Raw genomic sequence first — 24,988 nt, forward strand, 5'->3', positions numbered from 1 at the left:
ATGCAAAGGGCTGCTTTGTAGAAGACTTCAATGACAAGTGCAGATTGGTAGCAAAGGGAAGTAGAGTTGGACGTATGTTCACTCTAGATGCTGGAATTCCTACTATGAATGCTGCTATGTATGCCAAAGGAAAAGGTGTTGTTGCAGACATTGAAATTTGGCACAAACGCATTGGACATGCAAATGTACAAAGGCTGAAATTAATGCAGTCCAAAGGGTTGGTCACAGGTTTGCCTACATTTAAAGTTGCAGAATTTCAGAAGGTATGTGAAGCATGTCAGTTTGGTAAGCAGGCAAGACAACCTTTTTCACATGACAGAGATGTAAGCAGAAATATCCTTGATGTTGTGCATACAGACATTTGGGGGCCTACACAAAATGTATCTCTTGGAGGCAGTTCATACTTTGTCACATTCATTGATGATTGTTCTAGAAAGCTGTGGGTATATTTTATGAAGGAAAAGAGTGAAGCTTTTGAGCACTTTAGAACTTTCAAGGCTGCAGTTGAAAGGAAAACAGGCTTGAAAGTAAAGTGCTTGAGGTCAGATGGAGGGGGAGAGTACCTCTCCAATGAGTTCAGTGATTTTCTGAGGTCTCATGGGATAAAGAGACAGTTCACATGCAGGTATACCCCACAGCAAAATGGGGTTGCAGAAAGGAAAAATAGGCATATTGCAGAAGTTGCACGCGCCTTGATGGCTGAAAAGAATATGCCTAAGCATTTTTGGTCTGAGGCTGTTCATACTGCTGTTTATATTATGAATAGAACTCCCACAGCTGCAGTTCATGGTATGACCCCCGAAGAATGTTTTACAGGTAAGAAGCCTGATGTTTCACACTTGAAAGTATTTGGCTGCATTGTGTATGTTCATGTGCCAGATGAGTTGCGGAAGAAACTGGATCCAAAGGCTGAAAAGTGTGTCTTTATTGGATACTCTTTAGAGCAGAAAGGGTATCGTTGTTACAACCCTGTCACATGCAAGTTCAGAGTGAGCAGGGATGTCATCTTTGATGAAATGAGCAGTTGGTATGCATCTAGTGGTGATGCATTGGATGATGATGATGATCATGACACTCATGTGCAGGCTGAAAAGCAAGAATCACGAACTCTTAGTGGACCAGAGACATCATCTGGTAGTCCTTGGTCTGGGAGACTAAGGAGTACCTCTACATCTTCGGGTGCATCTGGTAGCACTACAGGTAAAGACAAAGGAAAGAATAAACTGTCAGAAGGCATTGATGCAGTTCTTGATGGAGACTCCAGTGGCTCAGAGAGCTTGGATGATGAGCTTGGCATTCGTTCAGTGAGGACTCCAGGTGTGCAGAGAGCACGCATTAATGCAAAGACTCCATTGAGTGATCCAGTGGTACGCAGGTCTAGCAGGGTGAGATACCCTGTTAAAAGATTTGGTTTTGAAGGTTATGTAGCTCACCATTATGCTTATATGGTGAAACTAGTTGAGGATGTTGAGCCATCATGTTTTGAGGAGGCTGTTGGTCATGCTCATTGGGATGCAGCAATGGATGAGGAGATGGCTGCATTAGAGGCCAATAAGACTTGGGATCTAGTATCATTGCCGAAGGGAAAGAAAGCTATTGGATGTAAGTGGGTGTATAAGATTAAGCACAATGCAGATGGTTCTATTAGCAGGTACAAAGCTAGGCTGGTTGCAAAAGGCTATGCTCAGACATATGGCATAGATTATGATGAAACCTTCAGTCCAGTTGCTAGGATGACAACTGTCAGATGTGTGATTGCTTTGGCAGCAGCCAAAGGTTGGAGGTTGCAGCAAATGGATGTAAAGAATGCCTTCTTGCATGGTGATTTGCAGGAAGAAGTGTATATGGATCAGCCAGCAGGTTATGAAGATTTAGAGCATCCCACGTATGTGTGCAGGTTGAAGAAGGCACTCTATGGGCTTAAGCAAGCACCTAGAGCATGGTCTGACAAGATCAGAGAGTATCTTGTTAATATTGGCTTTTATGTTTCTGATGCTGATCACTCACTTTATGTGAGAAAGGGAGATGCAAGTTTGGTCATCATAGTCATCTATGTGGATGACTTGATTATTACAGGTGATAGTGATAGTGGGATTGCTAAAGTCAAGGGCTGTTTGAAGATGAAGTTTGAGATGAAGGATTTAGGTGAACTAAGGTACTTCCTTGGCATTGAGGTGATCAGATGTGATGATGGTATATGGCTGTCCCAAAGACAGTATGGCTTGGATATGTTGTCCAAGTATGGTATGACTGCATGCAAACCACTTTCAGTCCCGTTGGAGCAGAATGTAAAGCTGAGTGCTGATGTTGGGGATGAGATAGAAGACCCTACTATGTTCAGGAGGATAGTGGGGAGTTTGATCTACATGACCATTACAAGGCCAGACTTGAGCTACGCTGTTGGTCTTGTGAGTCAGTTTATGCAAGTACCTAGAAAGCCACATTTGGATGCAGTCAGACGCATATTGAGATATGTGAAGTCCACATTACATTATGGGCTTTTCTATGAGGCAGGTACAGACGTACAGGTGTTTGGATACACAGATGCAGATTGGGCTGGTAGTATGTCTGACAGACGATCTACCAGCGGATACATGTTCTCTCTTGGTAGTGCAGCAGTTGCTTGGAGCAGCAAAAAGCAATCTACAGTTGCTTTGTCGAGTACAGAGGCTGAGTATAGAGGTGCTGCTGTTGCAGCATGTGAGGTAGTATGGCTGCAAAAGTTATTGGCTGATTTGGATGTCCAGGTGGAAGGTCCAGTTGTCATTTATTGTGACAACATGAGCAGTATACAGTTGGCTAGGAACCCTGTGTTCCATGCCAGGACAAAACATATTGAGGTACACTACCACTTTGTGAGAGAGAAGGTACTAGCAGGTGAGATTGACTTGGTGTATGTCAGCACACAGGATCAGATAGCTGATATCTTCACGAAGGCATTGGGTACAGAGAAGCTTCAAAAGTTTCGAAGCTTACTTGGAGTTGCAGAGATGCAGTTGAGCTTGAGGGGGAGTGTTGAGATGACAAGCTCAACACATGCGGACATTGATGATGGACCGCCTGGTTAGATGGGTCCACACGTCTACACTTAGCACGTCGGTGGTCATTATGACTCTCACATGGCCACTGACTCATTACTTATTATATTCAGGTTGTTACACCTATTTACAGCTGGCATAGTTATAGCGCCAGTCGACTAGTGTAGTCGGTTATGCATTGTTTGACTTAGTAGGCCACTTTCCTTTTATGTTGTATCTTATCTATACTTTGTGTACATTGTAAAGTGTGTGGAAGAAGAAGAAGAAATCAGCAAGAAAACGTTTTTGGCCTCCATCTCTCTTCTTGTCTCTTGAGTGAGCTTCTCTTTGTGCATTCTGTGTGTGTTCGGCGCAACATCTTGAGCAACCTCCTCCACCACGCGATTCTTGACAATCCTAGACTACTGTTGTCTTTTAATGAAGGCTTAGCTCACTCTTTGGGAGGTTGAAAGGGTATCATTGAGGTTTCAGGTTTGGATTGGGGATGAATTATTTATTGGCTCGAGGATTCGCCTTCTAAAGATGTATCCAAGAATGTGATAGTAGTCCCTTATGTTCTTTTGCCTCCTAGTCTAAATCAAGTGCAAGAGGGGATGGTGTGACTCTTCCGTGGTGGTTGAAGTGGGTTCTTTACTAGCTACAACCCCAATTAGCCTTAGATATTCTATTGAGAATCTAGCTTCTAGGTATCACTAAACTCTTACTCAGATATATTTTTGGACTACATGGACTCTTAGACGACATCATCAGCAAGATCTAGGTCCCCAATTCCTATCTAGTTTTTGGAAGAGCCTTTCACCCTCATTCGAGTCCAAGTTAAGTTATACACATCCAATCATTCGCAGTCTGATGGTCAAATAGAATGGATAAATCAAGTCTTGGAATTCAGCAACTATACATGCAGAAAATGAGGCTGAAAATAAAGTGTTGTCAGTATATTCTTTGAACATGTATGATGTTATAGTATTGTTTACTCAGTAGGAAGGATTACAATGGGCTAAAGAACTTGTGGAGACAAAGTATAAGACAATTAACAAAAATGTGAAACCAATTTCTTTGCCACTTCCACCAGAGAATGAGGGTTTGTATGAAAAAGTGTCAAGGCAGCCAAGCTTACGGGATCCTAAAGATATAAGTCATCCGTTTACATATGAAACATTACAGGAATCGAAAGTTGGTGTAGAAGGGTTTCTTTTGCCTGCTGAGAGAGACTGTTTTATGTGGATGTTGGCTAGGCATGGAAAGGCATTTGCATTTCAGCCAAGTGAAATAGGTTGTGTGGATCCAAATTTTGTCTCTCCTATGGTAATATTTATTGTGCCATATGTACCATGGAACTTGAGGCCTATTCCAGTGCCTAAAGCTTACTTGCCAAAGCTGATGAATTTGCTAAATGAAAAGATTCACATGAAGATCTTGGAGCCTTCTTCAGTCCCGTACTCAAATTGTTGGTTTACTATGCCCAAAAAGAATGGGGCTTTGAGATTTATTCAAGACATGCAACCGATCAATAAAGCGACCATAAGAAATGTGGGTGTAGGTCCTTTGGTTGATGAATTTGTAGATGCTTTTGTAGGTAAAGCGATCTATTCTTTGGGTGATCTTTACTCGAGGTATGATCAGTTTTAGCTTGCAATTGAAAGTAGGGATATCACAACCATGAAGACTCCCTTGGGGTTAGTACGAATGTGCACTCTCGCGCAGAGTGCAACAAAATCAATGGCACACATGACAAATGCTATGAATAGGGTACTCAAGGATTTTATACCACAATTGACTATGCCCTTCTTGGATGATGTTCCAATCAAAGGGTGTGCAGTGGATGAAAAGAATGAAGAGATGGATGCTCATGGATGTAGGTAGTTTGTTGCAGACCATATTGTGGATTGTGAAAGGATTTTGACATGTCTAAAAGAGGTGCATTTAACTCTTTCTGGGACAAAAGTCTGTCTTTGAAGTTGAAGAGGTTTTGATTGTTGGGCATATGTGTGGGCCCTATGGGCGAAGACCATCACCAGAAAAAATAGATGGGATTGATAGAATGCAAGATGTATGCATGAATTTATCAGAGATGCATAGATCCTTGGGTGCATGTGTGTTCTATTTGATATGGATTCCTCACTTTGCACATGTAGCTGATGCTCTATATCAACTTTTGAGGAAAGATCAGAGATTTCATTGGGAAAGGAAGCATCAGAAAGCAATGAAAAAATTGAAGCAGCTCTTAAAATTTGCTCCTACATTGAGAAAGACTGACTATTTACATGGAAAGCCTATAATTATTACTGTTGATACAAGCCCAATTGGGATTGGATGGGCAATTGGGCAAGATGATGAGGAAGGGCAAAGATATGCAATACGCTTTGGTGCTAACGTATTGATTGAACGACAGAGAAGGTATCCACAGGTCAAAAGAGATTATGAGGAATTGTGACAGCCCTTACATGTGATAAGGAGTATTTTATGGGTGCTCATGTAGTCATTGAGACCAATTGTTTACAAGTATTGGGTATGATTACTAGTTGTGCTACCCTGGACATTGCTATGCTCCAGTGGATTGCATACATCAAATCTTTGAACCCCAAATTTTAGCATATTGCTGAAAGAGATAACTCAATGGTAGACATGTTATCTCGAGCACGCTATAAGAATGAAGATGGGATGATGGATGAGGAGGAAGAAGTTGACTTTCTTGTGGCTGAAAATGATGTTGCAAGAGTGAATTTAGCAATGCAAGGTGTTGTTACAACATTAACAGAAGCTTGGATAACAAAGAAAAGACACTTTAGATGTTTTGCATCTCGTGTAAAAGTGTTTCTGGAATACAAATATGTAGGAGAGTGGCTGAGAATTGGTCAATACCTCAGTACATTAACAAAGAGAGATGAATGGTCAGATGAGGAGTTTAAGAAGATCAAGAGGAAAGCCTATGGATTTTTCTTAAAAGATGGATACTTATGGAAACATGCTAAAAAGAAACAGGGTATACCATTGTGAGTTTTGGGTGATAGAGCTTCACAAGTAAATGTTATGCAAGAATTTCATGAAAGCTTATCGGCTGGTCATAGAGGTGTTTGGGACACTTTTGCAAAGATCAAAGAAAGATATTGGTAGTAGGGTATGTATAAGGATGTTTCTCACTTCGTGAAAACATGTATGACATGTCAAATATATTCATCCGTGAGACATCGGGATGGATTGCAGCCCACATATCAATTGTCTCTTCATTTTAAGTGGGTGGTGGATTTAGTCACGATGCCTATATGTTTTTGGAAAATGACATATCTTGTGCTTTCCCGTGAAGACTTGACTAATCAAGTGGAAGGGAGAGCTCTGCATACTAAGAAAACAAATGCTGTGTGTACTTTTCTCTTAGAAGCGATCTTTTGTGGGTACAGATGTGGGAAAAATTACAGCAGATAGGGGTGAGCTAGATGTAGATGAGGCTCATGATTTCTTTGCAAGGTTGGGGATAAAGATTGCTTTAACTTTAGCCTATAACCCTAAAGGAAATGGAAAAAGTGAAAGAGGTCATCCACCTGTGAAGGCATTGGAAAAACCATATGGAGAGAAGGTAAAAGAGTGGCCATGATTGCTCCATTATGCTTTGTGGGCTGACAGAACAACACATAATGCTGTTATAGGATATATGCATGCTGAATTGATGTATGGTCAAAAACCTATCATGCCAATAGAAGAGATGACAATCACATGGAGTGTGCTACCTTGGGAGGAGGAGTTGAATCGAGAGGAGTTGTTGGCCTTGTACATTAGATAGTTGGAAAGAAAGTCAGAAGACATAGAGGCAACAATTGCAAAATTAAGGGCAGCAAGGATATAGAACAAGAAATGGTTTGAAAAAAGACATAGATTGAGACCAAGAACCATTATACAAGATGGGGATTGGATATTGGTTTATGATAGCAGTTTAGACAACCAGCATAGTGCCATGAGTAAAGCTTCCAAAAGATGGTTTGGACCCTACATTGTAAGTCAAGTGTTTGTTAATGCTACTTATGCATTAAATGAATTGGATGGGACAGCCCATGATACAGGGGCTAGCCAAGAAGATATGGAAGATAAAGAAGCAAAGTATATGGTTGCAGAGGATGAGGAGGACTTAGAATCTGGTGACAACTAGGATTTTGGCACATATCAGAGGATGTGCAAATTTAAAGGGGGTGGATGTCGTGTCACTACGTAGACACGGTGTGAAAAACGTTGGAGTGCATCATCATCCGAATTTCTTATTGATCAAGAGAGTCAATGTGATTTGAGTCATTGCTACTAGTGTGAGTGGCATGAGTTATCCAAAAATACTAGATTTTTGGATAATTTTAGCCTATTTTTTATATTATTTATTATTAAAAATCTAAAATTTTTAGAAAAGCTTCTAGATTAGGATGGCATGCAAAAAGCAAGTTGCTTTTTCAGCTAGTTATTGGATTTTTCATAAAAAATACAGATTGACAAAATCGCGCACATTACGATCGCTGTTGACAGGCTGAAAACTACACTTTGAACTAGAAGAAGAGAAGGAGTGATCTGGGACATCCGTGAGGACTAGGTGTCCTAATATTTTACCCCCCTTCCGAAGCCAACGGAGCCATCAGATTTGGATTCTGAGCAACATAGATGGAGCTATTATTTCTGATCCACGTTTTTGTTCTACGAGGGAACTCCAGGAGATCTAATGCCTAGAGAGTGCTTCTGAGTAGTGCCAGACAAAGGATCTTAGGTTCTGTCAATACATATTGATTTGATTCATTGTGATTTGTCATTATTGTGTTTACCTCTTGTGTATTCTTTATCTTCTCTTCCATCTCCTATCTCTACTTCCTTCTACTTCTGATCCCTGGTGGATTCGACCTTTTGACTAAAACCCCTCCGACAACTTTACAAGGATTGGGATTTTTCTTGGTCAACGATAAGATCTTGTTTTTCCATATTTATTGATGCGATAGTCTATGGTGGTTTAGTCTTGATTTGTGTATTATGTTTGGGATATAGAATACGTGAAATTTTATTTCCTTTTGAGTGCCTAATATGGGATTTCAGGGTACCTAACTATCTACATTGCATGAAGCTTCCTGTCGCATATGTGCGTAGGTCATGTCAAATTTTTCATAAGATGTGAAATGCTTAGGAAGGTCTGGTCGCGTCCAGCCAATGTATTGATATTGCTATTTTTGTTTCCCTTATTATCTATCTCAATGGTGTTATGTGTGGGTTTTGCAGGAATCTTTCCTCTTTTCCTGGTTTTGTGTGTGTGTCGATACTCTAGTATGGTCTAAATGGCATCTTCTTCCACTCCCCCACTTGTTATCTAGCATGTACCGTTACTAGTCCATGACTATTCCCTTCTTTTGGTTGTTGAATGTATCCACAAGGCTGGCCTTAATCTTTTTATGGCCTTGAAGTTCCCTCTAGTGGATGCAAAGCTTTGTCATTCTTTCCTGAAGATTTAAAGAAGCAATCGTGCTTGGTTTATGGCCATCGATTCTACTTATCTCTTTTTACTGTCAATGAGGCCTTGTTCCTACCTTTCTAGCTTTTCCTGTGCTTAGTTGCAATCAATTATTATCCACTACAGAGATCCTTTCCTTATTGTAGAAGAAAACCTCTACTTCGTTGATAGCACATAAATTTGTCACTAGTTCAAGAGTATCAGTGGCACATATTACCTCTCCATTATGGAAACAATTATTCCAATTTCTCTAGGACATATTCATGTCAGGCAAGCATGCTTCAAAGTGTTTGTCCAGAGAAATTTTCATAGCCTCTATCAAGATCCTAGAAGGGGTTAAACTTAATTGGACAACCTTTTTGTTGGCCAAGATGGATCAACATTTTCAGTGAGTCACAACAGATCAACTTAGTAATGTGTTCTATGGAGTTTTCCTACAAAAAGGTCAGTCAATTAGCACCTCCCCCAGGTGGCATTCCAGTACACGATCATGTTTCCCTTCCATAATAGTCTCCTCCACTTGTTCCTTCTCCTCCTGTGGAATTTAATTTTGATCTAGTAGATGAACCCCCTACCAGATTCATTCAAAAGAAGTGCCGCACACAAGGTCCTTCTGATCCTTTACCTATTCCAACCCCTGTAGTACAGGTTCCGATCCCTGAGGTGTATGGTAGCTCCCTTCCATCATTCTTGTCATATGTACCAATCTTTTTGCTGCACAAACGGAAGGACAATTGGATCCACAAATTCCTCCTTCATTACACACAATCCTTTTTGGATCCATGCTACCACAGCTAGTTTTGGGTGTTCAAAATGCTTTGGAGACTTCTATGATTTCAAGTCTTTAGACCATTTATATACAAGAGTGTATACTTCCTTGCAAGATAAGGTGGATTCTTTGATGAGTCAGCTTAGTAAAGCTCTTGCAAATTTAGCCTTGAAAAAGACTACTTTAAGTGACATCCATACCCAAATGATTGCAGCTATGGCTTGTTGAGATGACAAGCTCAACACATGCGGACATTGATGATGGACCGCCTGGTTAGATGGGTTCACACGTCTACACTTAGCACGTCGGTGGTCATTATGACTCTCACATGGCCACTGACTCATTACTTATTATATTCAGGTTGTTACACCTATTTACAGCTGGCATAGTTATAGCGCCAGTCGACTAGTGTAGTCGGTTATGCATTGTTTGACTTAGTAGGCCACTTTCCTTTTATGTTGTATCTTATCTATACTTTGTGTACATTGTAAAGTGTGTGGAAGAAGAAGAAGAAACCAGCAAGAAAACGTTTTGGCCTCCATCTCTCTTCTTGTCTCTTGAGTGAGCTTCTCCTTGTGCATTCTGTGTGTGTTCGGCGCAGCATCTTGAGCAACCCCCTCCACCACGCGATTCTTGACATGGTATCAGAGCTGCGCCATTGAGAGAGGCCGATTTCGAAGGTTGAAACAAAGGAGAAGAAGCAAGGTTCGAGCAAGCAAGCCACGGGTAAGAAGCTCTCCCATCCTTCAACTCTTTCTCTTCGATAGTGCCTGTGGAGGCACTGGAAGCAGGGCAGAGCAAAAATCTCAGATTGCAGTGAGATTTGGTGTGCGCGAAGAGCACTGTGTAATCTGCAGATCCGCCCTTTAGGGCTTTCCCGCAGTTATTTTGGGCATCTGAGGCCGGTTCAGGGCCCATTTTAGAGCCGCAAGGTTGCGGACAGCAGGTTCAGGGTACGCTGTGACTTCGACTGTATTGACTGAACGTGGGTGCGTAGGTTACAGATTTCAGATCTGTAAGTTCAAAGGTGTTTACCAGTGAGTAAACACAAGGTTTATCTGCAAACTGGTTGCAGATTGCATGTATTGTTGAGTAGACAGTGAAAAAGGCTGTCTGGTGTACTTCTGTGCACTACAGGTCAAGGGTTGCAGAAGATTTGCTTGCTGTTTGGTATTAGTTTTGTGATAATGGCAGAGAATAGTGGAAGCCCTATCATTGAGAAGCTCGACAAGAACAACTACCCATCATGGAAGTTTCGTGTCACAAACTTCCTTATTGGAAAAGGCCTCTACGAGTTCGTTTCAGGTGAAGAAAAGGAGCCGGAGATGAGTGATCCTCCAACTGCAGAAGACACAAAGGCACGGAAAGAATGGAATGCAAAGGATAAAAAGGTCATGTATTGGTTGTCTGCAGTAATTGACAATAATATGCTGGGACACATTAGAAATGCAGAGAATTCATATGCAGCTTGGACCATACTTGAAAGTATGTTTTCTGTAAATACAAAGGCACGAAAGATTCAACTCAAGCAAGAGTTGAATACATTAAAGAAAGGGAAGATGTCTATCAATGAGTATGCACTGAAGGTAAGAAGCATTGCAGATGCATTGGCAGCGATTGATGCAATGCCCGATGATGATGATTTGGTGTCGTCTACCTTGGGTGGACTTAACAATGAAAAGGCTTGGAAGTCTTTTGTAACTTCCGTATATGTCAGAAAGCCATTTCCAGATTTCGATGAATTGGTCTCCCTTATGATCACTGAGGAGATCAACATGCAGAGTGAGACATCTGAAAGAAGTGGTGAACAGGTCCAAGCTTTCTACTCCAGTTCTGGAAGGGGACGTGGTAGGTTCTCTTCAAGAGGCCGTGGTACAGGACGTGGTAGTGACAACCAGCAAAACAGATTGAATCAGCAATTTGGCGATATGCAGGTTTCAGGAGGTCGTGGTAACTTTAGAGGCAGGGGGAGCTTTAGAGGAAGAGGTGGATGGTAGAACAGAGGTTCTAACAACTCTGGTATTGTGTGCCACTACTGTGGCAAAACAGGCCATATTGCAGCCCAATGTTATGCTAAGAGAGATGATATCCGCAGTGGTAAGTTGCAACAAGGAAACTATGCATCGTCTTCACGACAGAATAAAGACAAAAATGAACGTTTGTTCGTTATGCAGCATATGGTGAATGCTGTTACAGGAAAGGGAACACATGAAGATGTTTGGTATGTTGATTCAGGTGCATCCAATCATATGACCAGCCATGCAGAATGGTTTGGAGAGATGCAGGATTCGTAGAATGCAGGTTATGTGCAGACGGGTGATGACTCATGCCACCCAATTTCACACATTGGAAAAGTTCCCTTGTCCTTGCATGATGGTAAGACAAAGAGTCTTTCAGATGTATGGCATGTGCCATCTATTACAAAGAACTTGGTGTCAGTCGGTCAAATGGTAGAGCAAGGGCTGCAAGTCAGATTTAATGCAAAGGGCTGCTTTGTAGAAGACTTCAATGACAAGTGCAGATTGGTAGCAAAGGGAAGTAGAGTTGGACGTATGTTCACTTTAGATGCTGGAATTCCTACTATGAATGCTGCTATGTATGCCAAAGGAAAAGGTGTTGTTGCAGACATTGAAATTTGGCACAAACGCATTGGACATGCAAATGTACAAAGGCTGAAATTAATGCAGTCCAAAGGGTTGGTTACAGGTTTGCCTACTTTTAAAGTTGCAGAATTTCAGAAGGTATGTGAAGCATGTCAGTTTGGTAAGCAGGCAAGACAACCCTTTTCACATGACAGAGATGTAAGCAGAAATATCCTTGATGTTGTGCATACAGACATTTGGGGGCCTACACAAAATGTATCTCTTGGAGGCAGTTCATACTTTGTCACATTCATTGATGATTGTTCTAGAAAGCTGTGGGTATATTTTATGAAGGAAAAGAGTGAAGCTTTTGAGCACTTTAGAACTTTCAAGGCTGCAGTTGAAAGAGAAACAGGCTTGAAAGTAAAGTACTTGAGGTCAGATGGAGGGGGAGAGTACCTCTCCAATGAGTTCAGTGATTTTCTGAGGTCTCATGGGATAAAGAGACAGTTCACATGCAGGTATACCCCACATCAAAATGGGGTTGCAGAAAGGAAAAACAGGCATATTGCAGAAGTTGCACGCGCCTTGATGGCTGAAAAGAATATGCCTAAGCATTTTTGGTCTGAGGCTGTTCATACTGCTGTTTATATTATGAACAGAACTCCCACAGCTGCAGTTCATGGTATGACCCCCGAAGAATGTTTTACAGGTAAGAAGCCTGATGTTTCACACTTGAAAGTATTTGGTTGCATTGCGTATGTTCATGTGCCAGATGAGTTGCGGAAGAAACTGGATCCAAAGGCTGAAAAGTGTGTCTTTATTGGATACTCTTTAGAGCAGAAAGGGTATCGCTGTTACAACCCTGTCACATGTAAGTTCAGAGTGAGCAGGGATGTCATCTTTGATGAAATGAGCAGTTGGTATGCATCTAGTGGTGATGCATTGGATGTTGATGATGATCATGACACTCATGTGCAGGCTGAAAGGCAAGAATCACGGACTCTTAGTGGACCAGAGACATCATCTGGTAGTCCTTGGTCTGGGAGACTAAGGAGTACCTCTACATCTTCGAGTGCATCTAGTAGCACTACAGGTAAAGACAAAGGAAAGAATAAAGTGTCAGAAGGCATTGATGCAGTTCTTGATGGAGACTCTAGTGGCTCAGAGAGCTTGGATGATGAGCTTGGCATTCCTTCAGTGAGGACTCCAGGTGTGCAGAGAGCACGCGTTAATGCAAAGACTCCATTGAGTGATCCAGTGGTACGCAGGTCTAGCAGGGTGAGATACCCTGTTAAAAGATTTGGCTTTGAAGGTTATGCAGCTCACCATTATGCTTATATGGTGAAACTAGTTGAGGAAGTTGAGCCCACATGTTTTGAGGAGGCTGTTGGTCATGCTCATTGGGATGCAGCAATGGATGAGGAGATGGCTGCATTAGAGGCCAATAAGACTTGGGATCTAGTATCATTGCCAAAGGGAAAGAAAGCTATTGGATGTAAGTAGGTTTATAAGATTAAGCACAATGCAGATGGTTCTATTAGCAGGTACAAAGCTAGGCTGGTTGCAAAAGGCTATGCCCAGACATATGGCATAGATTATGATGAAACCTTCAGTCCAGTTGCTAGGATGGCAACTGTCAGATGTGTGATTGCTTTGGCAGCAGCCAAAGGTTGGAGGTTGCAGCAAATGGATGTAAAGAATGCCTTCCTGCATGGTGATTTGCAAGAAGAAGTGTTTATGGATCAGCCAGCAGGTTATGAAGATTTAGAGCATCCCACGTATGTGTGCAGGTTGAAGAAGGCACTCTATGGGCTCAAGCAAGCACCTAGAGCATGGTCTGACAAGATTAGAGAGTATCTTGTCAATATTGGCTTTTATGTTTCTGATGCTGATCACTCACTTTATGTGAGAAAGGGAGATGCAGGTTTGGTCATCATAGTCATCTATGTGGATGACCTGATTATTACAGGTGACAGTGATAGTGGAATTGCTGAAATTAAGGGCTATTTGAAGATGAAGTTTGAGATGAAGGATTTAGGTGAGCTAAGGTACTTCCTTGGCATTGAGGTGATCAGATGTGATGATGGTATATGGCTGTCCCAAAGATAGTATGGTTTGGATATGTTGTCCAAGTATGGTATGACTGCATGCAAACCACTTTCAGTCCCGTTGGAGCAGAATGTAAAGCTGAGTGCTGATGTTGGGGATGAGATAGAAGACCCTACTATGTTCAGGAGGATAGTGGGGAGTTTGATCTACATGACCATTACAAGGCCAGACTTGAGCTATGCTGTTGGTCTTGTGAGTCAGTTTATGCAAGTACCTAGAAAGCCACATTTGGATGCAGTCAGATGCATATTGAGATATGTGAAGTCCACATTACATTATGGACTTTTCTATGAGGCAGGTACAGGTGTACAGGTGTTTGGATACACAGATGCAGATTGGGATGGTAGTATGTCTGATAGAAGATCTACCAGTGGATACATGTTCTCTCTTGGTAGTGCAGCAGTTGCATGGAGCAGCAAAAAGCAATCTACAGTTGCTTTGTCGAGTACAGAGGCTGAGTATAGAGGTGCTGGTGTTGCAGCATGTGAGGTAGTATGGCTGCAAAAGCTATTGGCTGATTTGGATGTGCAGGTGGAAGGTTCAGTTGTCATTTATTGTGACAACATGAGCAGTATACAGTTGGCTAGGAACCCTGTGTTCCATGCCAGGATAAAACATATTGAGGTACACTACCACTTTGTGAGAGAGAAGGTACTAGCAGGTGAGATTGAGTTGGTGTATGTCAGCACACAGGATTAGATAGCTGACTTCTTCACGAAGGCATTGGGTACAGAGAAGCTTCAAAAGTTTTGAAGCTTACTTGGAGTTGCAGAGATGCAGTTGAGCTTGAGGGGGAGTGTTGAGATGACAAGCTCAACACATGCGGACATTGATGATGGACCGCCTGGTTAGATGGGTTCACACGTCTACACTTAGCACGTCGGTGGTCATTATGACTCTCACATGGCCACTGACTCATTACTTATTATATTCAGGTTGTTACACCTATTTACAGCTGGCATAGTTATAGCGCCAGTAGACTAGTGTAGTCGGTTATGCATTGTTTGACTTAGTAGGCCACTTTCCTTTTATGTTGTATCTTATCTATACTTTGTGTACATTGTAAAGTGTGTGGAAGAAGAAGAAGAAACCAGCAAGAAAACGTTTTGGCCTCCATCTCTCTTCTTGTCTCTTGAGTGAGCTTCTCCTTGTGCATTCTATGTGTGTTCGGTGCAGCATCTTGAGCACCCCCCTCCACCACACGATTCTTGACATGGCTTTGATGGATTCAAAGTAGGCCATGATTAAAGAATTAGAAGCTAAGATTGCCACTTTTGAGGAAGAAAATGTGTCCTTAAGCAAATAAAAGGATGCCACCCTTGAGGAAATGATTTAATCAGCTCGCAAGCTTGGTGTTTATGAAGGCCAATTGTAGTAGTCTCAAGAGACTATAGAGTCGCAAAAGAAGTCTATTGAAAAACTTAATCAGAAAGTTGCCACTCTTTCTATTCCTCCTCCAACTCCTATGATGTCTTCTTTGTTTTCTAAGGAAGAACTAGACCATTTGCACCAAAAGGCTAAATTGTGTGATGGATTTCTTGCAAAGGTAGAATGCCTTTAGTAGTGCATGAATTGTGTTTAGGAGGATTTTTCCCACCATGCTAAGTTGGTGTCACCTCCATCATCTTTTTGGATTCAATATCAACAACATCACATTGTGTTGTATATCTCTTTGAGTAATGTGGATTTAGAACCTCCAAAGGATGGGTGGTAGAATATGTGGTCAGTAGATTTACTTAAAGCAGTATTTGACAGATTTGTAGATTACTTGATCTCTCATGAAGCTCAACTTTTATCTTTTATGTATCTCCGAGGAGATTTGCACGTCCTTGATGAGGAGGATATGAAATTTTATGTAGGAGATGTGATTTTGCATGTAATTATGTATTCCCATTCAACTAAAATGAATTTGGTTGATGGCTTGAAGACTTATCATTAGAGAAAACATTGTGGTGTAAAGGCTATGCTTGGCATCCTCCTTTGGAGGATGATGTTCTAAAACCTTGCTGTCAACGTAGTGTATTTCATAAGTCAAATGCTTAGCCCTCAAGATCCCAATTGTTAAACCATATTGCTAACTGTTAACCTCAATTCGACATGGCAAAAAATGAAGGAAAATGTGAAAAAAGGATGGAAAAAGAGCAAAGGCGTAGAGGCAGCCCCTAAAGCTAAGCTGAGGCAAAAAGCACAATTTTAAATGAAAGGCACCTCAAAAAACTCTAAAAATTCTTATAAAAGAGCCCCTGACTCCCTCCTATGCCACTTGTAAAAGAATAGATGGATATAGGCTTAGGGCATGAAGCAAGAAGAGGGAATTAGAAAAAGGGACCTTGCCACAATGGCCGGTCATGTAAAAAGGGATGGGTGCCCATGGGATTTTAGGGTTTTGTATATAAAGTTGAAAAGTGAATGAGAAGCTCATTCTTTGGTGCGTGGCTAACAAGAGTCCTCTCTTCTTCTCTTCTTCTCTTCACCTTGCTTGTGTGTGTGCTCTTGAGAGAGGGAGTGTGAGAGTGTGAGGGAGTGAGTGTGTGAGTGTGTGGGATCAAGAGGGTGAAGCTCTTCACCATCTCCTCTTCTCTCTTCTTCTCTCTTCTCTTCTCTTCTCTTTTCTCACACACACGGCTATGGTTGATGGAGCTTGAGGATGCTTGAGCTAGCATCTAGGATCGTGGAGCTACCGGCATATGCGAAAGAGGAGAAAACTCATTTCGGCATCAAGGTAAGCTCACTACACCCGAGAGGATCGATGGTGCGTTGGTTAGGTGAGAGATAGCCATGAGAGCTTGCTTGAAACACTTGAAACAATAAGCGGTCCATGGGTCTTGGCAGTTGAGTGTGAGCTCCCACTACATTTTGGTTCCGTTGCCAGGACCAACAAATTCAAGCTTGAGCACTTGCGTGCCTCATATCGAGCATTGAAGTAAGGGATTCATCCTCGAAACAGAGCTTGAGATAGGTAGGAAGTTTGGGTTTTTTTTTCTTTAAAACAAGTAAATATTCTGGGTTTGTTGGTTTGATGATTGGAAAAGATGGAGAAATCATTTCAGTTTTTTGCCTTCGATCTTTGTTGCATTTAGCATAGGTTAGGATTAGGAAATCGGATCGGAAAAGCGTAGGGTTTGCTGCTATAAAACAGGGCACAAATCATGCAAAAATGGAAAAAAAAAGTGCTTGGGATGTTTAATGTTGGCAAGTGAGTGATTGGGGACATTAAAACCTTATCCGAAAAGGGGTTTAAGAGCCAAGAGGTCAAGGAAGAGCTCATTTCATACCCTGACATTGAGAGAGAGAGAGAGAGAAAGAAAGAGAGACAGAGAGAGAGAGAGAGCTCCTAAAGATTCGATTTGATCTTGCCGCCAGGGAGTCTACCGCGTGTTCCATGTATATTAAGCCCTTCCCCTTATGCATTGGTACTAATTTGGAAGCTCTTGTGTGATATGATTGCATGTCTCGCAAGATTTGAGCAAATTAGTGCCTTCATTGCCGTTGTCATGCCGTTCAGCCTGTCCGAGTGACCAGTTCCTGGGCCGAGTCCCAGAATCCGCCCTCCGTCCACTTACTCTCAGCCCACTCGTCGAGTCACCCCGTTCAAATGAACCCACTTGGCCCAACGTTCACTCAGCCATATCAAAACCCTCGGCCCATGTGCCTCGGTCTGTTTGAATCACCCCGTGCGAGTCACCCTATCCAAGCTTCCCATTCGGCCTACGGCCACAACAACTTGGCCCGTTCGAGTGACACACTCAGCCCACAACTTCCATTCGGCCCTCGGCCCGTTCGAATCCATCACTCGGCCCCTGGGATTCGAACGAGTTGGAACGAGTTAGGAATTTTCCAAATTTTCAAGAAATTAGACGAGACCCTAGAGTTCGGCCACATAAACCTTCGTGAGTCCTCCTGACGCACAGAACTTGATTTTGGCGCAAGGAAGAGGCAAATTCATAGGACATAGCCACTTAGCAGCTCGAGTAGGCTATTGCAAGACCCAAAGTCCTAGCGATAGCCAGCTGAGCCAAATATCCTAAACAAACCTAAAACGGGTAAGACAATGCAGCGAGAAACCCTACTTCCGCACTTGAAGTATACTTAAGGACAACTGAAAGCCTGATTGAGCACGAGTGCATGGGAAAGAACCTAGACACACTGAGTAGAGATAAATTTAGGATTTGATGCAATAAGTCAAGGAACTCACTAAGATAAACACCTCAAGGAACCCACCAACAGGAGAAGATCCCAAGACATAGACAGACGACCAAAGCACATAGTAGGACCAAGCAAGCGGCACTAGAGAAGTGGATCTGGCCAACTTACTCAACATGATCGATAGCTTGGTGGAGCACAAGAACGTCATCATGATAGAGGAAAGCTCGGACCGCAGGCCAAACGAGGAACTCGACTTAGGAATTTTTCCAGAGGCAATTCAACAGCTATGATGTGCAGGCTCGGTATGAGCACCATGGCAGAACGGTAGAGGCCATCATAATAGACTTGGAAGAGGAACAAAAGCTAGCCCACAAAGCGTTGCAATGCAATACAACCAAGACCAGTGTGCTAGGAGCTTAAGGCAGAACACAGAATTGCATGAGGTATAGCGAGTACTGAATCTAGCAGGTGGAAATCGGACCAATCATGAGAGAGCCCTGGAAGGAGACTTGACATTGAGTGAGCTTCTCATGAAGCGACTGCTCGACAACACAGCAATAGAGTAGAGTGCTTCAGCACTAGCGACATTATTACTAGCAGGATTAGGAGCAAACCAAGGCTCTAAGGGCCAGTCTAAAATCCCAATTGTTGCAAAGCAACTCGACAAGTACCAACCCCAAGACGATCCATACAGCTTTGTAAAGCAATTCAAGCAAGTCTGTGAGGCCAACGACCTCACCGACTTGACTCAATGCTCTCAAGCATTTGGGCTTTGCTTAGGCAACAAGGGTAGGACTTGGTACACAAGTCTAGATGCCAGAGAACGTGTGGACTTTAACAGCCTCAAAAACCTCTTTATCAAGAGATTCTCCAAGCCTAGATACTCTGATAATTTGTTAATAAGACTGATGAATGTCAAGCAGAGAGAGAAAGACGACATCCACGACTATGTCACCCATGTGAGGAGCCTCTTCAAGAGAATCCCCATGGGTGAATGACCTATCGAAAAAGCGGTGTCCACCGTGTTTATCAATGGAATACGGAGTGAGGAGCTATATAAGGCCTTGGCAAGCAACTCGAGCTTTCAGCGAGACTCGCTAGCTAGGGTGTTTGAAGAGGCCATTTGAGTAGTCGACGGTTGAAGGAAGAAAGGGAAAAATAGCCTAGGGACACGCAAAGGAAGAGCAAAGAAGGCCATAGGATCTCACAAAGAGATTTACAAAATTCAAGAAGGGTGACAGGGTAGTAATCCTGTTGGGTGCCAAACTCCAAGGGCAAACAAGTGAACCCATTGAGGGACCAATCAAGGTCAAGGAGGTGAACCTAGCATAGGAAGGGGAGACACCTCGATCGGTCTTTAATGCTGATGACTTGACTGAGGAAGAGGAGATGAGTCTTGTCTCTCTTGCGAGAGTATATAGACATGTTTGCTCGGTCCTTAGAAGAGCTTAAGGGGATAGATCCGAGTGTAGTGACTCATAACATGCCCATGATGACAGATGCAACGCCGGTCAAGGAGCAACCATATCTGATGAATCCAAAACATGCTCATGTACTCAAAGAGGAGATTGACAAGCTGATGAGAGTAGGATTCATTTACAAAATTGAGCACACAGACTGGGTGTCGCCCATAGGCATAGTGATGAAGAAAAATGGAAAGATTAGAGTGTGTGTCAATTACAAGAAGGTAAACACTGCCACTAAGAGAGACAACTACCCATTTCCGTACACCGAGCACATGCTCGAAAGAGTGGTGGGAAAAGAGGCCTATAGCTTTCTAGATGGCTTCTATGGATACAATCAGTGCAAGTGCATCCTGTTGACAGGCATAAGATTGCCTTTGCCACTGAGTTGGGCATCTTTGCTTACATAGTCATGCCCTTTGGGTTGACTAATGCCCCAGCCACCTTTCAATGCCTCATGTGCACCATATTTAAAGACATGCTTCGCAAGGAATTGGAAGGCTTTGTGGATGACTTGTGTATTCACTCAACCTGGAGAGAATACTTAGACAAACTCTTAGTAGTCTTTGAGCTGTGTCGCATATATTGTCTCTCCCTAAACCCCTTAAAGTGCTAGTTCTAGGTGAAACATGGATGCACCCTAGGGTACGTGGTGTCAAAGAACGACATCGCCACTAACTTCTCGAAAGTCAGGGTTATTATTGATCTTTCACCCCCAATCAACTATAAGGGAGTTCAATGCTTCTTAGGCCATACGAGATACTATCGACGGTTTGTGCTGAACTATGCATTGATTCCTAGACCTTTATACAAGCTATTGATCGTCTTTGAGTGGACTGAAGCATGCCAATGAGCGTATGAGGAATTGAAGAAGGCTTTGACTACTGCATCAATTCTATAAGCCCCAGATTGGACCATTACCTTCCATGTGCATATTGATGCTTTGAAATTCACCGTGGGGGTAGTGTTGTGCCAAGCTGGCGTACACAACCTCAACTATCCAGTGAGCTTTGCTAGCAGACAACTCACTGAGACTGAAATGAATTACTCGACGATTGAGAGAGGTTTTAGCCATGGTATTTGATATAAAGAAGTTTCGGCATTATCTATTGGCTACGCCTTTTACTTTCTTTGTGGACCATCAAGCCTTTATTGTGTCTAGTAAACAACCTTGCCCTATAGGATGCATAGCTTGATGGCTTCTTCTACTTTTAGAATTTGACTTCTTCATGGTTGTACAAAAGGGAAAACAGTACTATATGGCTGATCATGTGTCACGCATCCCCATGGGAGAGGCCGTTGGACAAGGCATTGTCGATGAGTTGCCAGATGCCCGTATGTGAGCATGAGATGCACGATGTACTCGCAGAGGTGCACAACGGAATTGCTGGAGGCCACTTTAGCAGAGACACGACATCCGGCAAGGTGCTGCAGTCTCAATTGTGGTGGCCCATGGTTTTTCACGACACAGTACCATTCGTCAAGCATTGTGACGAATGTCGGACAAAGGTCCCGATTCGCAAGGATCAAATGGAGTTGATCCCAATCATTGCATGACAATCCTTCGAAAAATGGGGGATCGACTTCATAGGACCCATTAGTCCTACGTCACAATATTCATAGGCTAAAAATATAATTGTGGCCATGGACTACCTAATAAAATGGGTAGAAGCGAGAGCGACATGAAAGAATGATGCTAGAATGACTGTCAAGTTCTTATGGGAGCAGGTGATCTCACAATTTGGCTGCCCCATTGAACTAGTCAGTGACCAAGGCACATACTTCATCTCGGGGGGTTCACTATATATATATTCTCTATATAACGTGAGTTCATGGCCTATTTATAAATATCCTAATCTATTAATTTTTCTTGAATAAAACACATTTTCTATTCAATCTGTAAGTAACCCCTTTATACGACACCCTTTTGTATGTAAAAAATGTATAAAAATGGTATTTGAAAAAACCCTTATTTTGAACTCACGTTATATATACATATATTCATGAGTGATCCCCTTGAGCACTTCATCAATGAAATGATAGCACATATTATATCCACCTTTCTAATTATCCATCGAAAATCCTCTCCATACTACCCTCAGGCAAACGGAAAGGCAAAATCCACAAATAAGATCCTTGTAAACATCCTGACCAAAGTAGTCTCTGCTTCGCACAACGACTAGGATAACAAGTTGATGGCAGCCTTATGGGCTTACCATATAACTTATAAAACGATTGTCAGCCAGACTCCCTTTAGGTTGACCTATGGGACTGAGGCAATTCTACCAGTAGAGTTCTTTGTTCCTAGCCTGAGAATAGCGCTTCAAAAATAATGGAAAGAGAAGGAGGCATGGATGCAACGCTTGGTTGAACTTAAACGCCTCTCAAAAACTTGCCTTCTAGCTACTCATGTGCTCATATGTGAGAAGGCACGATGCAAGAGCTGGTTTGACAAGCATGTCATGTAGCACGACTTTGAACAGGGTGACTTAGTGCTTTTATACTTAGTTAAAGGACACAAGCAGAAAATGAAATTTAGAGGTCTTGGACCTTTCAAGGTTCGTGCAATTAGCCAAACTGACAATGTTGAGCTCGAGACTCTAGACGGCAAGGGCATAGGCTTATTCAATGGCAGTCGCATTAAGAATTACTACCCTCCCACGCATCTGTTGCATGAGCGACCAATGTTAGAAGCCCTTGTCAAAGTATGAGTCACCACAATCACGAAAATCGATGATGAGGATGAGGAAGCCATAGAACTCACATACCTCCACATCACAGTCACTACCAAGCAAACATGCACTTTCAATGCCTTGATCGACGAGTGAGCAGACTTCAATGTCTTAACTCACGATCATTGGACCCAATTTGGTAAACCACCACTACAGCCCACTAAAGCCAAATTAAGCCCATATGGGGGCCGCCTAGATGCACTTCTCGGCAAGTGCAGGGCCGTTGTTGCTATCGAGTCTGAGACTATACCATTTACATGTTTCCAAGCACTAAGGATGGATGCACAGAGTTGCTACTAGGGCAAACCTTCAAGAAGCAAACTCATTGCAATGTCGATTACGAGTCATAGCGCATCCACCTCGCCATAGGCAACGTCCGCATTATTATAGCCTTTAGCAAGCAAGGGCTGTGTGACCTCATCAAAGTCTGCAAGGCCACCGGTAGAAGTACTTGCAGCTAAGTCTATGGAGGGGCGTAGTGCTCAACCACCATCCACCAAATCTTAGGAGCCGCCGCTCACAGCAGCAAAAGCTAAGGTCCAATAGCTTATGTTTCAATGGAGGCCTAAACAACCACAACTGTCACCTAGGAGTAGACACATCCTTGTAACGCAAGAAAATCTAAACCTAGGAGGCCGAGACGCAGTTACAGAAATTGAAGCATGATCAAGTCAAGATGGGTTCCTAAAGCCCTCTTATATGCGCAAGGTTACTATGAGGGAAATGTCTAGATATGGATCCTTAAGGCCCGAATGGCCGGAGGCACTACTCACATGCCGCCCTCAAGCTTGATCACCCCAAGCCCCATAGAACCTCAGAACCAGAAGGCCGCAGCGCTTCCAAGACTCGCCTCCGACAAGCTCACCCATGCATAAGCCCAGAAGAGTTGAGCAAGCCTATCGGCCCAAACCACAAATGCCTTTACACACTTCAACCCCTGCTAGTATCGATAAGACTTGTCAAACCCAATCCAAGTGTAGCAGCCCATCTGTAGAGCAGCTACTACTCTGACGCTCATCCATGAGGCTCAACCACCGCTTCATAGGCAACTGCCACCATCTGCCGCCAAGCCTTCTAGCCCCATCAAACCCCAGTCACCTGCAAGTCTTAAACCCTCCTACGAGCGGAAATCATTCTTAACTCTAGCCGTAGACCTAGCCGAAGACATAGGGGTGCGACATAGGTTGGGTCATACTCTGATGTCTTGATTGCACGACACTGTTCAGTGTTGGTCATGATTTGACATCCTTCGAGTTTCCATTGCAATTGTAGAGTGTACCAGTTTTGTAAAAATGGAAATTTGGTGCCAGCTAATACTTTCAACTCCTCGACTTCTTTGTCAGTGATGGAACGAGTCATGTGCTTATAATAGGAAATAATGAGGCACTATTTGATGACTTGTTCTCTTAATATCTCAGTGCATAGCAACTCGAGCTGAGTGGGGTGTTTTGACAAATGTGAATTCGAATGTTTCCTAGGAACAAGGCATCATGAGAAATTCAGTTGTTGCTAAAGGCTCTTGCAACAAGCCTAAGTCCAAGAGGTCATAACTTAGAGCTAGCGACATGAACGTGGCATCTAAGAGTCTAAGACAAGCAATAACGTCATAAGCAAAGAAACCTAAGAAGAGGACGACGTAAAATAAGAAGTAGGACGAAGGCCACATAAAGGAGAAGGAGGACTTAGAGAGAGCAAAAAGGGACTCCCTCAAAGAGGTGGAAGAGAGGGAGAAGAAGAAGAAACAGAAAGCAAAAAAGTTGAAGGAAGAAGCCAAGAAAGCCAAGAAGGTGTCAAAATAGGAGGTCAAAGAGAGGAAGAAGAAAGAAAAAGAAGAAGCATATAAATTGGAGGAAGAATTTGGGAAAGCAGAAGAAGAGAGGGAGAGAAGGGCTATTGAGGAAGAGGAGGAGTTGAGAAGGAAGGAGGAGGAAGACATAGCCGAAGCCACACATCGGTCTATAGAGCAACAAAGCAGGGCAGATGACCTAGGAGCTCTGAGCCCGCCCAGGGAGGAAGGGCCAGGCTCAAGCACTCAGGTGTCGGAGATCATATTGCTAGCCATCATTGAAGGCAAGGGTAAACCCCACATCCACCCCATCCTAACCCTCGTGGTGCCTACCACCGAAGTAGCCTCCCTCACCCCAGTGCTGACGTCTCAAACTTTGTGGCCTGGATACAATATTTCATCAATAAAGAATTAGCCCAAGGGAAGAGCATGGAAACCATGGCCACGGGGTAGAAGAGGCTGGCCACAAACGCTGAATCTAGACAAGATCCAAAACACCAGAAAGTGGAGGCCTCAACCACTCCGATCCACAGGACGATGATGCCACCAGCTAACTATGACGAATACGTTGCTGAATTGCTCTCTCAACTAGAGAAAGCTAAAGAGGAGAGAAAGATAGCTGTGTATGAGTTAGCTGCAAAAAAAGAGTCGGTAGCTTCTTTTCAGATTGAAAAGACCTGATAGATAGCCATGCAACAAAAGGAGATCCTTGATCTCAAACAAGATCTGAAGGCTAAGGACGACAGGGAGCAAAGCTGGAGGCAGCGATTGGAAGATGAGAATCAAGAGTTGGTAAAAATACAGAGGGAGTATAAACTCTTGATCATGCAACATGAAGAGCTAACTGTAAGGACTGATCAAATCGAATGAGGCATGGAGGAGTTTTCCGCCAA

The sequence above is a fragment of the Lygodium microphyllum genome, chromosome 27, assembly GCF_053477565.2.
Source record: "Lygodium microphyllum isolate KBCC chromosome 27, Lygodium_microphyllum_v1.1.10, whole genome shotgun sequence".
NCBI lineage: Eukaryota > Viridiplantae > Streptophyta > Polypodiopsida > Schizaeales > Lygodiaceae > Lygodium > Lygodium microphyllum.